The sequence below is a fragment of the Anguilla rostrata genome, chromosome 8 (assembly GCF_018555375.3).
Source record: "Anguilla rostrata isolate EN2019 chromosome 8, ASM1855537v3, whole genome shotgun sequence".
NCBI classification, from domain to species: domain Eukaryota; kingdom Metazoa; phylum Chordata; class Actinopteri; order Anguilliformes; family Anguillidae; genus Anguilla; species Anguilla rostrata.
The window spans coordinates 8952684-8967040 of NC_057940.1; the positions used below are offsets into that span (position 1 = coordinate 8952684).

Genomic DNA, 14357 nt, shown 5'->3' on the forward strand with positions numbered 1-14357 from the left:
AGAGCCTCCTCTTGTGCTGCGAGTAACAGTCAATTTGTTGGTCACACCAAATTACCAGTCTAGTATATTTCCAGATGGCCATAAAACATCTACCAAAACAGACCCAGTGGGCTCTCCTTCTGAGAGAGAATAACACACACTGAACAGATTAAGCCATTTTATAATTAATTCCCAGGGCGACACAGCCTAGGAGGTAAGAGCGCTTGTCTGGCAGTCAGAGGGTTGCCAGTTCGATCCCCCACCCTGGGGCGTGTCGAAGTGTCCCTGAGCAAGACCTAACCCCCTAATTGCTCTAGTGAACGCGAGGCATCAATTGTAAAGTGCTTTGGATAAAAGCGCTATATAAATGCAGTCCATTTTACCATCCATTTAGCATTTACCAATTTGCCCGGGGTAGTGGGCTTGTGCCTGTGGACGGCTGCCTTCCGAGAGGCCCCCCCTGACAGTGTGCGCGTGTCACCTATAGCCGCGGCTGGCTTTCAGGAACGACTGAGGCCCCCCCCCCCCCGGATTACGCCGCCGTCTGACGGCTTGCTCGTCCTTCCGGCTCCGTCTGGCTCTCTCTCTCTCTCTCTCTCTCTCTCTCTCAGTAGATCAGCCAGACCAGAAATCACAGGTGTGCAGTTAAAACGCCCCCGTAATCCTCAAACGCCGAGCCGGTCAGCGTGATTGGTCTGCTTTTGAAGTGAAGAGGACAGGACTCACTGGGAATGGCAAAGCAGACTGATTTGAATCGGTGGTGGGGTGGGGTGGGGTGACTATAATTATGTTTTGGGGATGGGGGGCCCCCGTTCGGGCCTCTTTACCTCTTTGTGAGGCAAATATAACCACACCACACAGCAGAGACAAATGTTTAGATGGATGATAAGGAAGGGGTGTAAGATATGATTGTTGGATGTAATTTTTGTACGGCTCTATCTTGTCCATAATGCCAAATTAATGTTGTTTGAGTAGAACTGACAAACGGCTATAGATCTTTTGTAGTAATTATGTTGTCTTTGTTCAAAATTGAATGGATAACCTGGGAATTAATTATAAAATGGCTTAATCTGTTCACTGTTTGTTATTCTCTCACACATACCTAGGAGGAGAGCCCACTGGGTCTGTTTTGGTAGATGTTTTATGGCAATCTGGAAATATACTAGACAGGTAATTTGGTGTGACCAACGATTTGTTACTTTCCCACTAGTTGGCTTGGTGTACATTAACAAGATCTAATAGTGTAATGCGAAATGCACAAGGATGTGGTAACGCGCAGCAAAACTACGGTGTTCGATTTTAATGAGGGGAAGAGCTGCTCAGTGCACAGTGCTAACTGAAGTTTGCTAATATGTCAGTTTCCCATTGGGGTTTTAGTGGCTTTGAGGTAAACTAGTGATGGTCTTTCAGGCTGCAGCAGAGGGGGGGATGTGCAGAGCAGGTTGTGCAGTTGCTCTGGGTAATTTTAGAGCTCCAGTCATCTCTGAAACCTGAGCACGGGCGTTTGATGCTCAAAATCATGTACCCACTCGCCTTCGAGGAGGCGTGTGTGTGCGTGTGTGCAGACGCGTGTGTGTGTGTGTCTGTGTGTGTGTATTTGTGTTGTGTGTGTGTGTGTTGGGTGGGGGGTGGGGGCTAGGGTAGGGGGAGGCAGAATGTTGTGTGTCTAAAGGGATTCAGCTCAAATCTGCACAGCTGATATGGAAATGCCCACTACTGCAGAGAATACCAACGATGTTTCTGCCTTATCTAGAGGAAACAGGCTGTTGTGCTGAGTGGTTTTTTTTTTTTAACCTCAGAATCAGTTTCACTCTCCCTTTTACTTTCTGCTTATTGTTTTAAAACTGCTTCACTGCAGTCTTTGTGCATTACCACCATCACTCCCTGAGTGTGTGTGCATTACCACCATCACTCCCTGAGTGTGTGTGCATTACCACCATCACTCCCTGAGTCTGTGTGCATCACTCCCTGAGTCTGTGTGCATTACCACCATCACTCCCTGAGTGTGTGTGCATTACCACCATCACTCCCTGAGTCTGTGTGCATCACTCCCCTGAGTGTGTGTGCATCACCGCCATCACTCCCTGAATCTGTGTGCATCACTCCCCTGAATCTGTGTGCATCACTCCCCTGAGTCTGTGTGCCTCACTCCCCTGAGTCTGTGTGCATCACTCCCCTGAGTCTGTGTGCCTCACTCCCCTGAGTCTGTGTGCATCACTCCCCTGAGTCTGTGTGCCTCACTCCCCTGAGTCTGTGTGTGCATCACTCCCCTGAGTCTGCGTGTGCATCACTCCCCTGAGTCTCTGTGTGCATCACTCCCCTGAATCTGTGTGCATCACTCCCCTGAATCTGTGTGCCTCACTCCCCTGAGTCTGTGTGCCTCACTCCCCTGAGTCTGTGTGCATCACTCCCCTGAGTCTGTGTGCATCACTCCCCTGAGTCTGTGTGCATCACTCCCCTGAATCTGTGTGCCTCACTCCCCTGAGTCTGTGTGCATCACTCCCCTGAGTCTGTGTGCATCACTCCCCTGAGTCTGTGTGCATCACTCCCCTGAGTCTGTGTGCATCACTCCCCTGAGTCTGTGTGCATCACTCCCCTGAGTCTGTGTGCATCACTCCCTGAGTCTGTGTGCATCACTCCCTGAGTCTGTGTGCATCGACTCTTCTCCTGAGTCTGCGTGTCACTCCCTGAGTCTGTTGCATCACTCCCTGAGTCTGTGTGCATCACTCCCTGATCTGTGTGCATCACTCCCTGAATCTGTGTGCCTCACTCCCCTGAGTCTGTGTGCTCCTGAAGGGACATCGAGCTGGGCTAACTGATAGGATATGCCAGGTGCATACTCCTGATGCTGTGCAGGGTCACCTGGTGCCACTCTGGTCTGGTGCTCCGATCTGTCGTGCTCTAAAGGGAGAAAAATCGAGTTCTGGCGACTGATGGCTGCGTGAACTCGTGCTGCGGTCTCACACGCTGGTCTGTCGCAGCTCTTGCTATAAAAAAATTTAGTACAACAGATGCTGGCACCTGTAGGCTCACGCTTGGGCTGCACTTGTATAAAAAAACAAAAAAGAAACTGAAGGAACCATTTTGGGGGATTATCAGGGAAGAGGGAGTGGGGGGGGGGGGGGGGGTCTCTGAGTCTTCAGTCATATCATTTTCATGTTCTTTTGTCTGTCGGCTTTAGGGGGTGCATCGTCACCAGTGTTGCCGCGTTGTATAATTGACTTTAAACGTCAGAAACGGCCTGACTGTTAAAATAGATGTGGTGGGGAGGCTTCTGTGGGCATTCAGTTGATTAGGCGGAAAGGGAAGCTAAGCAGCTAATTGGCCTGAGGGTTGTTTTCAGTTTCTGGTTATGACGATACAGCAGTCTTTCTACGGACAGTGCGGAGCGTAGTCTTATTAGGGGAGTAGAAGTGGGCGTGTCCTCTTCTCCATCCCTGGGGTCAGGGGTCAGCGGTTGGTGTCGTGCTGTGGCTGAAATCTCCCAGCAGCCTTCTCACTCGCCCGGGAATGCGGCTACGGTCTGTTGCCGTGGACACGGCGCCCCCGATCACCCCCCATCTGTCTCAGCGCCCGCAACCTGAACACGCTCCACGAACAGGTCCTGCACACCCCCGCCTGTACACGCTCACCGGAGTCTGCACCCCTCCACACCTGCACACGCTCACAAGATCTGCCCCCCCCCCCCCCCCCCCACGCCTGCACATGCTCCCTAGATTCTTCCCCCCCACACCTCCACACGTCAAAAGTGCACACTCATCTAAAGTGTAGTGCAGGTATTTTTTAAAAAAAAAAGCAGAAACATGACAAACCATTTTTGGAAAAAAATGAAAATTTGATGCCCTGTTATGAATTTTGCTTTTGGTTTCGGGATCTGTGTTGTTTTTGGGTTAACGGTTAACCGTGCCCATGAAACTTACTACGCTACTCTCTTGTGTTGTCGGGCTGGGGAATTTGTGCAACTTTGACTTATGACGTGCTGTTAGCAGATTGCTGTTTTATCAACGGGTTTCCTTCCCTTTTTTTTTTCCCCCACCCCCGTGCAAAATCACCAGTTGCCGCTCTCAAGTTGCTATGCAGCCTGTTCTTACGGGCGTAGTGCTGCCGGATGCTCTGTTTCGGCCCGGAACGTCTGGTTTACGGGCCCTACCGAAACTATAAAAATGTGCGATATGGAAAAATTGATTGAAATTAATTTCTTTTATCTCCACTGTTTTTCTCTTCCCTCAGCCCCCCCTCCCCCCAATGATAACTGATCGGTTCTGACGTCGTGTGTATGCTCGATGATGGTGTCCCGTTGACTAACTGGTCTGGTTTAACTTTGACAAGTTAAAGCTGGCAACTCTGTATGGAGTGTTCCACGAAGTGCGTGCGATCCTCCATTACACTTGCTTTTGAGCCGGTGACTTCACCACAGGAAGAGCCACAAGCGCTACGATATGGTGCTTTAAGAAGGCGCTACGCTCTCAGAAGGCACGAAATGGGACCTGTTGCTGGAGAGGCATCTCTTTCTCGCGCAGCTACTTTTAGCAAGACCGCATGAGGGGCTGATGCGTTCATGACCCCCCACGGCTAGAACCAAGGTTCGTCTTAGACTGTTGTCAGCTAACTGCAGACGAGTTACTGTGTTGCTTAATCCAATTTGAAGGACGCAACGCTAGTTTGAGTATTGGGCGTGTTGAAATGCATAGACCCCAGGAACTGCAACCATCTAGGGGTGTCTAGGGGCGTGAATTCTCAAGGGAAATTGAATGTCTCTTCCTGTTGCTCTTATTATATGAAATGTATTTTTCTCATCGTCTTGCAGTGGTGAATGTGTCCCTTCAGTCATAGGAGAAGAACAGGGAGAACAGGGACATATATTCCCCAGCTCATGAAATATGTGGCAGTTATCACCCAGCGCTGTACAAGGAAGCTTCAATAAGCTGTGTGCCCAGAGCATTTACCAAAATGTCCGACTACTTTCATTTTCATTGGCTGGGTGTCCCCTCATGGTAACGCACACAGTTAGCAAGGAGACTGTGTGCTTCCTCTTCTATGAATGCAACACATTCTTTTGAAACCAATGGCTTTTTTATTTGAGTTTGAGGGACAATGGCCTCTTAATGATACAGGGTTGTATGCCATGATTCTGCTTGACGTTGTAGGCTATTTTGGACTTAAAGAAAAACCTTTTATAGTCTCTGCTTCAGTTGTTGTTCAGGAAATACTTTGCTATATAAAGGACATGCTTAATCCAAGGAAATAGCTTTTGAATAGAATATAGTAAATTTTGTTTCATACTACTGTCCAATCTCCCTGCTGAATTTTGATGGGTGAACCAATTCTGTCACCCAGGTTGGCTGTCTGTCAAACTGAAATTGATTGTATGAAGTAATGGACTGCTTTATACGCTTTTCCAAGCGCTACAATGATGCTCTCATTCGCCAGAGCAAGGTAGTAGGTGTCTTGCTCAAGGACACTTCGACATGCCCAGGGCGGGGTTTGAACCGACAACCCTCCGACTGCCAGACAATCGGTCTTCCCTCCTGAGCTATGTCGCCCCCACTGTCACTGTTATCCACTGTCCTTATTTCATCCTTGCATGTTAGAGGGCACCTGGGCAGTTGATTTGCTGTGAATGACGTCAGAAGGGTAGAAGGATTGAGAGAGGTGGCTTCTCATTGGTGGCTATGAATGACATCACAAGGGCAGAAGGATTGAGAAAGGTGGCTTCTCACTGGTGAATCTCTCTCAGCAGAGACTTGGAGCTTCTGAGCAACAAGTAAACAAAATGGCTTCCAGTTTCCCCCTCCGCTGTTGTGCCACACTGTGGAAAGGCAAAAGTAGTGTTCAGGCAGCTAACGTGTTCACTATCAAAGCTATGTCTCATTGCGAGAGTTATGTCAAGCCGATTTCACTAACAAGATGAGCGAGGAGACACAGCTGTGGTTTGTGGTTGTACGTTCTGGATCACTCGGAGGCCCGAGTGTCTTTGTGAATAGTGATAGTATAATGGGTGCTCCTGAGCTATAGTGGCATGGTGGTGCAGTGCTTAGCACTGTTGCCTTGCGAGGAGGAGGTTCTGGGTTTGCGTTAGCTTGTTGCTCGCGTGGGTTTCCTCCAGTTACTCCGATTTCCTCCCCCAGTCCAAAGTTGTGTAGGCTCCAGTAGGGCTGGGCGATATGGACAGAATCACAATATTTTTGACCGAATACCACGATATCGATATTGTGATGATGTTGTGGGGATGACTATTGGTACTTTCACAAAATTGCACAATGAGATTTTTGATAAATAATCATCAGTAATGCTTATGTAATAACTAAGTGGGTAAAGGCAAATAATAGAACAGCTATAACAGTCAGGTAAGTTCAGAAAATTACATCACTTTACTGTAATGCTGCCTTTAAAACCAGGAAAAGACAACACTTACGCCATATTACGATACACAAAATCCCAGACGATGTGTAGTCTCATATCACGATATCGATATATTGTCCAGCCCTAGGCTCCAAGGACCACTTGCGGAAGCGATGTCAGTCTCAATGTGACTAGTGTGGTTAAATAAAGTAAATAAAAACAGTAGTTGGGGCTGTTGATAACTAGCTGGTTAAAACAGGTTGTTCCTGCTGTGGAAAGTAATGTTCTAGAGTTCAGACGAGTTTGTCATTGATGGAAAATTATAGCTCCTCCCATTCTAAAGATCAAGCCATCAGTAATTCCCTGCAATCCCTGCGGCTGTCTGCAGAGATTCAGTCTTATGCAGAGGAAGGGTAATTCCCACCTATACGTTGTTACCTTGTGAGTAACAACAGAAGTTCATGGATCACTGTTGCACAGTTTCAGGTGTCACCAGGTCCCACAAAAGGTACTGTACACTGTGGGCTGTTGTGCGCGTCGATCGCAGTTCTGTGTTTCGCTCGGGTCCGCCTCACCAACGTTGCGCTTGATAGGTTGTGTTTCTCATTCGGTATGTCTTCCGTGCATGTTGCCTGTGATCTCGTCACTGTCAAGCAGGTGCATGGCAGGTGGACAGGTGGAGTGACTGAGAAGCAGACTACCTGAGCACAGCTCCAGCGCTGCCCGCAGGTCGACAGACGGCAAGAATGAGTGCGAGACTGGAGGCTTGTTTCTCCCTCTCTCGCTCTCTCTCTCTACAGTGCCCTTCGCCGCGCAGCGAAAATTGAACCGTTTGTTTGTGTGCGTCTGAAGAGTCGATAAAGGAAGTGACACCCCACCCACCCCCGCCGCCCAGTGCCCAGAGCTGTCACTGCCGCAGCCCCGTGCCGTGTCACGCGTCTGTCCGAAACGCTCGCCCCCCCCCCCCCCCTCCGGCCCACCGTGCCGGCCTCTGCTCCGAACGGGTTTCGGTGTGCGAGCGATCTTCTGTGACCGCGACCGCGTTGTGTGACATCATTTGAATGGGCTGCTTTCAGGAAACGCAGTGGCACACGATGCTATAAGGATGGTTAAACAGCGAAAAGACGTCCGCACGTTCAGCCCAACTATGGCTCAGGTGCTACAAGAACAAAGATGGATTAACAAAGGAAGAACTTGGCACACTGAGTATATCGCAAATCTAGTTTAATTCGCTGAGCTTTCGGTCAAAAAGGCCTTCTTCAGAGCTTTAAGGATGGTTAAAAAGGCTAGGTGTGCCTCTGTTCACTGTCCCCTTTTTTTTTTTTTTTAACCCACGTTCCCCTGAACAGCTGTTTGTGCGGCTGTGTTTAAGGAGCGGTCGGGCCTGACTGCAGAACCGCGGATGGGTTTTGCGGAGTTTCATGGCGTGAGCTGTTGAAGCCCCCAACGTGGCTTTGAATAAAAACCGATAAACCAGGGGAGAGCCGTCTGACTGGGTGGAGGTTTGTTTTCGTGATTTGTATTTCTCAGTGAGCCCAATACGACGCAGTTCAAAAGTGATGGAAAATTCCAGTTACTTGTTCAGCTGTAAGACAGTAAACTGCAGTTTATCCCCACACAATAAACTACGCTTGGAACACCTGGTGAATTGGGCCCCTTTTTAAATGACAAATAAAAATCCTCAGGGTTTGGGGGGGGGGGGGTATGGGGGGAGAGCTGTTTACAGGTGAAATGACCACAAGCCTCATTCTGTGAATGTTGACCATTTGAGGGTCTCAGTTATAGCAGCCCAGTAGAATCTCGCCCCGATAGCACTTCAGTCTTAAACGCACTGTTGAGGTGACGCCGGGCAGCTAAGGGAGACCATTCAAGGTGAAAGCAGTGAGGTTTCTCTCTCTCCTGCTGACCTTTTCGAGCTTCCTCCCCGTCTGCTCTCGCTTCTCCTCGGGCTAATTTGGAGTCTAATAAAAGAGCCGTGTGTCCACCGCACGCCGGTAGCGCATCTCACACATACCGAAACGCCGATCGACGCTTGCCCGCTCTATATAAAAAGCACTTCCTGTTTTGCAAATGAGCTCGCTCTTTTTTTTTTTTTTTTTTTTTTTGGTGTGCGCACGGTTCGAAAGGGACGCCTTTTGAGTTCTGAGTTTGTGTTGCAGGGGTGTCTTAATGGCCTTGTGTGTAGAAGGATCTGGTTTTTTCTTAATTTTTAAAATGCCCGCTTTGGTGACTAGAGTAACGATGCTCCACACTGCGTAATGCTGGCATATGCCATGCTGGGGGGGGGGCAGAATGCCATGCTGGGGGCAGCAGAATGCCATGCTGGGGGGTGGGGGCAGAATGCCATGCTGGGGGCAGCAGAATGCCATGCTGGGGGGGGGCAGACTCTGCAGGATTCTCTCCGTGTGTGGCTGCAGATGCTAGCGGTAGCCTGCGGACTACAGGGGGGAAGTGGATCCGAAACGTCTGCCCTTGGGCCTGAAGGAGGATGAATGAGTGCATTGGGCTCATGATGCTGGACTGCAGCGGTATGGGGTTGAGTGAGCTAGATCGTTGCTCATTACATCTATATCCACCCCCCCCCCTTCCCCCTTTGAGGGACCACTTAATTAGGCGAGTGCAAACCCCAGTAATAACACCCTCCCCCTTCAGTTGTTGTGCCACCCTCCTCTGTTGTGTGAACACAGGAAGTGACCCTAAAGAAATTTGGTTGTGCATGCATGCAAGAGTTTGACTCTACAAATTTCTGGTACCTCAGGAAGGTTTTTTGACGGTCGACCGTGAGACCCTCCGTGTCAGGTTCAGACATGTTTAGGCCCTGCGTTCGATTGTTTTCGGGAATGGAAAAACGCAAACCTGCAGAATTTTCCCTTTGATACCCACAGTAAGGAGTGCAGGAAGATTGACGCTGCATTTGGAAAATGACACTGACGTGAAATACGTAATTCAACGCTACTGAAAAAAGCAGAACTCTGCTGGACTGCATTCATAAGCAAGTGCATCTCTCAGTTTGCACCTCTCTTGTCTCCGAAGTGCATTAAATTCAGTGAAGTTGTACAAATTAACAGAGTAATATTGTAAGTATAGTTTAAGTGAGCTAATGGCACCCGCTTGAACAGTTGGATGATAAATTGGAGCGTGGTGGCTCGCTAAATTCACCCCGCCCGCTTGAAACGTTTCAGAGTTGTGCTGAATGGTTGACGTTGTTATGACAGCATTGTATCGCGCGTAAGCGGGTGACTGTGGTCGAGCGTCCGATGACGGGCGCGCTCGAGTGAACAGGCAGAGAGTGATTCATGGAATCTCCGTGAAGGAGCTTACGTGTGACCAAACCAATGTGTGTTTCCCTCGGTTACCTCAAATGAAAGTATCCGTCCATACAGCAGAGAGGCCTTTCATCGTAGTAGCACTGGACTGTCTTCCATGTTTTGTCTTCCATACCTAGACTAACCACCACCACGCTGTATAATAAAAAAAAAATAAAATAAAAAAATAAAAAACCCTTTTTCCTGTCACTTGTTACATGTTGCCCCATCCCTGCACTTCTTGGTAATTTGTATTTGTCCTAATACTGTAGCTTATTCTTCTGCCTAGTTGGCTTTGCAGATGTTAGACCAGAATAGTGTTCATTGTTCTCGGCTAGAAATAGCTGTACAAAATAAGTAATTGTACCTTACTGAACCCGTGTTCAGCAGTTGTCTACGATCATGAAATGCACTTTTTTGTACGTCGCTTTGGATAAAAGCGTCTGCCAAATGAATGTAATGTAATGTAATTTGCATATCCATATATGTGCGTGCGTGCGTGCTATATATCTCTATATCTCCTGCCAGGCAAAAACAATGATCAGTTGAAGATGTGTTTTTGCATACTGCAAGTCCAAGCTATATGCATTCATTATCTTTTCATTGTCTGTCTGGGCCAGTGCATGTGTGTTTTGTATTCCTAGTGCTGCATACATATTATTATTTCACTTTATACAGGAACATTGCACAGAAGTACATTTGAATGTTCTGTACTTCTATGCAGTTTCATTTGAAACTCCTCTGCCATTATGGTTGCATGTAACTTGTATGGGGCCCTCCATATCACTCCATACTATGCCAGCTAGTGTTGGTAGAAATGTTTGTTACTGTCTGCCCTGGTCTTTGTGGTCAGTTAAGGGTTCCATGCTCCTCATGTTCCTCTGTCCCCCCCCTCCCCCTACCCCACCCCAAACCCTCCACCCCACCAGGCACTGACCCCACAAGACTATTGAGACCACGGCCATCTGCCAGGCTGGACCTTGGACCCCTGAGATCTGACGCCCCCTACTGGTGAATACTGAATCCCTCCACAACTTTCTGATGTTTTGCATCCATCTTAATTTTAATAGCAGTTGCCACCTATCATATGTATACTATGGTTTCTCTGCCCCCTTGTGGTATAAGTTAAGTTACCATGTTCTGGAATGTTCAGGAGATCCATCCCAAAGCTGTTTAGGATGTGGCATAGGCTCTGGGAGAGTTAAAAAGATGAATCCTGGTGTGTGTATCTGTCAGTGTCAATTTGACGCTCGGTACAAAATGAAATATGTTGGGGGCCTGTTGAGAAAGCTACACAGAGATGTGATTCTGTCACTGTCGTCCCAGGGTGTTCCCTGCCAAAAACCGTGCAAAAAAGTCTGCTGACAGGACCTCGGAGGCAGAACACAGCGTGTGCGGCCTTTCGCTGTGGTCCCACGATGGTCGAGCGGCTGAATCTCATTCCATTACATTACATTACATTACAGGGATTTAGCAGACGCTCTTATCCAGAGCGACTTACACAACTTTTTTTACATAGCATTTTACATTGTATCCCTTTATACAGCTGGATATATACTGAAGCAATTTCGGTTAAGTACCTTGCTCAAGGGTACAACGGCAGTGTCCTACCCGGGAATCGAACCTGCGACCTTTCGGTTACAAGTCTAGTTCCTTACCCACTGTGCTACATTCCGTGTTCGTAGGCAGGAAGGGTCGTCCAGATCCGCTGGCCTCGGCCGCTCCTCTCCCGATAGTCTCGCTGAGAGAGCATTTTTGTGATATCGTGGCCCGTTCTTCCTGCGCTGACGATTTGTGGAAAACATTTATATATCTCATAAACGATTTTAATATAATAACATTAGCAATATTTGTCATATAATAAATATACCTTCTGGATGAATCCATTCTTTTAAAATCAGCCGATGTTACATTGTCTGCGATCCTCATTTTAACGAGCTCACCATCTGCCATCTGGTTATCTTTGTCCTCTAATTGAGTTCAATTTGTATTCTTTGTTCTCATAATAGCTGTTTGATCATCTCTCCTCCACAAGCGCTTTTTAGTCTGATAAGAGTCTCTCGGTTAGAGTGGGCCGAAGTGTGGACTCATTCAGCCTCATTAGGACCCATTATAACTAGGAGAAAGCTGTACCTCTGTTCTGTCTTATTGCAGATTTTTGCTTTTCTCTTTACTTGCACAGAACAAGTACAGCACTTACTTCAACTTGTTTGTGAACGTTAAAGGCAAAGGACAGTATAGTTTGATTTGAAGAGGTGTAATTTTGCCCGACAGTCTACTCGGTGTTTAGAATCACAATCACCGGCTTTAAAAATACTGCTCCTTCTGCAAGACGAAATGGCCTTTTAAAAAAAAAAAAAAAAACAGCCATTTTAATATTCTCTACTTTCCCACACAGAAACGATGTGTCCGTGAGTATTTGGCTCACGATTTTCACCAGTGGATGACAGTGGGGTTCCTTCTAGGCTTGCCTCTCTCTAGCTAGCAAAAAGTTTTCGGTCACACTTTAAATAAATTGTATCTCATAAAGTCTTTACACAGCATATAAAATGCCTTCACAAACATGCCATAGTGGCTTCATAGATCATACCTGCCAAATGTGACCAACAATATCACCTGGTTAATGGCTAAACGTTACAAAGTGTGACATAAAACATGTTTATGTAGCATGCTAGGCTAACAATGACACACTGTAACTCATGAAACAATGCAAATCAACCCAAGGTTAGTCCCCTTGACTCCCTTGATGAAACCGCTGCATGAAAAGTGGATTGAGGTCGAACCGTCTCTGCTACTGACAGCAGACCCACTGACTGGGTTGCTAAGGAACCACCATAAACAATTGCAGTCTGACCCCTGCTAGCCAACAAACTGGCTAACAAACTTATAACATTTAACTAGCATCTTCGCTAACTCTAGTAAAACATGCCACGAACCCATAAGTGAAATAAAAAGTAGACTACCATTCCTGAATGTGAACATGATATCAGTTCTGCAAATAAATGCAGTGCTATTCTGTGTTTATCATTCTGTGTTTTGTCCTCTGTCCTAACCGTTGCAATTCTGAAGGTCTTCCGTAAAGCAACGCTGGAGAACAGGCTTAAATTGCTTTTCAGCAATTAGTTAGCTAGCAGCAACAACTCTGGAAATCAATATTATGTGATTTACCTTTAAAATGGTCAAAAAAGAAGAGTTTAACCCAGCTGCTCTAGCATCACTTTGAAATTATTCAGCACAATATTGTCATATGCAGTTACACATCTCACTTAGCAATCAGTGTTGGGGGCATTACAGAAGGGCCTTCTGACCCTTTGCCTGTCACTTGACACTAATGCCCACACACACACGCGTACACACACACACACACACACACACACACACATACACACGTACACACACACACACCCGTACACACACGTACACACACCCACACACGTACACCCACACACACGTATACACCCACACAAACGTACACACACACACACATCCACACACACGTACACACACACACACACACACAGACGTACACACACGCAACACACACCCACACACACGTCACACACACACACACACACACACACAGACGAACACACACATCCACACACACGTACACACACACACACACACACACACGTACACACACACACACATGCAGGCACACACACACGTACACACACACACACACAGACGTACACACACATCCACACACACGTACACACACACACGCGCACACACACAAATGCAGGCACACACAAAGGGCCTTTGTCATTTTAGTTTGCGGAACCGAGTACTTTAGCAGTTGATCACACCTAGCGCTGCTGCAGTCAGGTGTTCACACCGCTGTGACTAATTGTTGGTTTTCGAGAGGACGCCACAATCATGGCCGTCTACAGAGCGTGCCTGAGCTTGTGGTGAGAGGGGGGAGATGTATGAAAAATATTACACTGAGCATAAAAACGTAGAGTGGAGATCTAATTAGGTGCTCTTCCAGTTTCATATTTGAAATCATTTTTCATCTCTACTGATATTTTTAAAAATGAGAAGTTCAGTTGCCTTGATACGTGTCATATTGAAAGGTAGTTTATTTGACAACCATATTACTGTTTTTCTTGTGTTAAATTAAACGTGCTCCTGTACAGTGCTTAGTTTCAGCTGAACAGTTACGACAGGTCTGATTATGATCCTAACAGTACTTTTCCTCTCTAGCTTTCGAGACCTGGAAGAGAGGAAACATTAGTAAAAGGTAAGGGGTCCCCCACTATTCTTTATTCATTTTATTCACTTTATTCTAGTCTTTATTTTCCTCTAACTGGTCTTAAGTAATGGGCCAATGTCTGTTGCAGACATGACTAATGTATGAGCCTCTGCTGTCACTTTATTTTATCCTGTTCTATTAATTTTGACTTGTTGTATATCATTTGCCTAATTTAATCTTCTAACATGCCAGTTTTGTGTGCTTCAAGTCTTTTGTTCTGTCCAGAGTAATTTAATTGGGTGTTTTTAGAAGACGAAAGCAGGCCAAGACGCACTGCCAGCTGAGCAATTTCAAATTAAAATCAATTGGGTCACCTTATTGTCCTTGCTCCTTTGCTTTTGGAGACTGTGAGGTTACAAAGGGAAAGTTTTATTACTTTGAACAGTTATAGCTCGACGTCTGTACACTTTGTTCCGTTCGCGAGGGTAAGATGAGGGTGCGTTCTTGATTTTAGATTCCCTGGATGTTGTCTACAT

At 46.9% G+C, this 14357-nt stretch overlaps 1 protein-coding gene across 3 annotated transcripts in view; it reads left to right on the forward strand.

Moving 5' to 3' along the window:
• The window catches only part of LOC135260744 (CYFIP-related Rac1 interactor B-like), a 56917-nt gene that overhangs the window by 9194 nt on the left and 33366 nt on the right, over positions 1-14357 (forward strand). For 2 of the 3 annotated variants that reach the window (XM_064346245.1, XM_064346246.1), the window contains exons 2-3: positions 10556-10637; positions 13833-13869. The gene's annotated coding sequence lies outside the window, so the exon portion shown is untranslated. The remainder of the gene's footprint in view (positions 1-10555; positions 10638-13832; positions 13870-14357) is intronic. The other variant, XM_064346247.1, reaches the window with a different exon arrangement.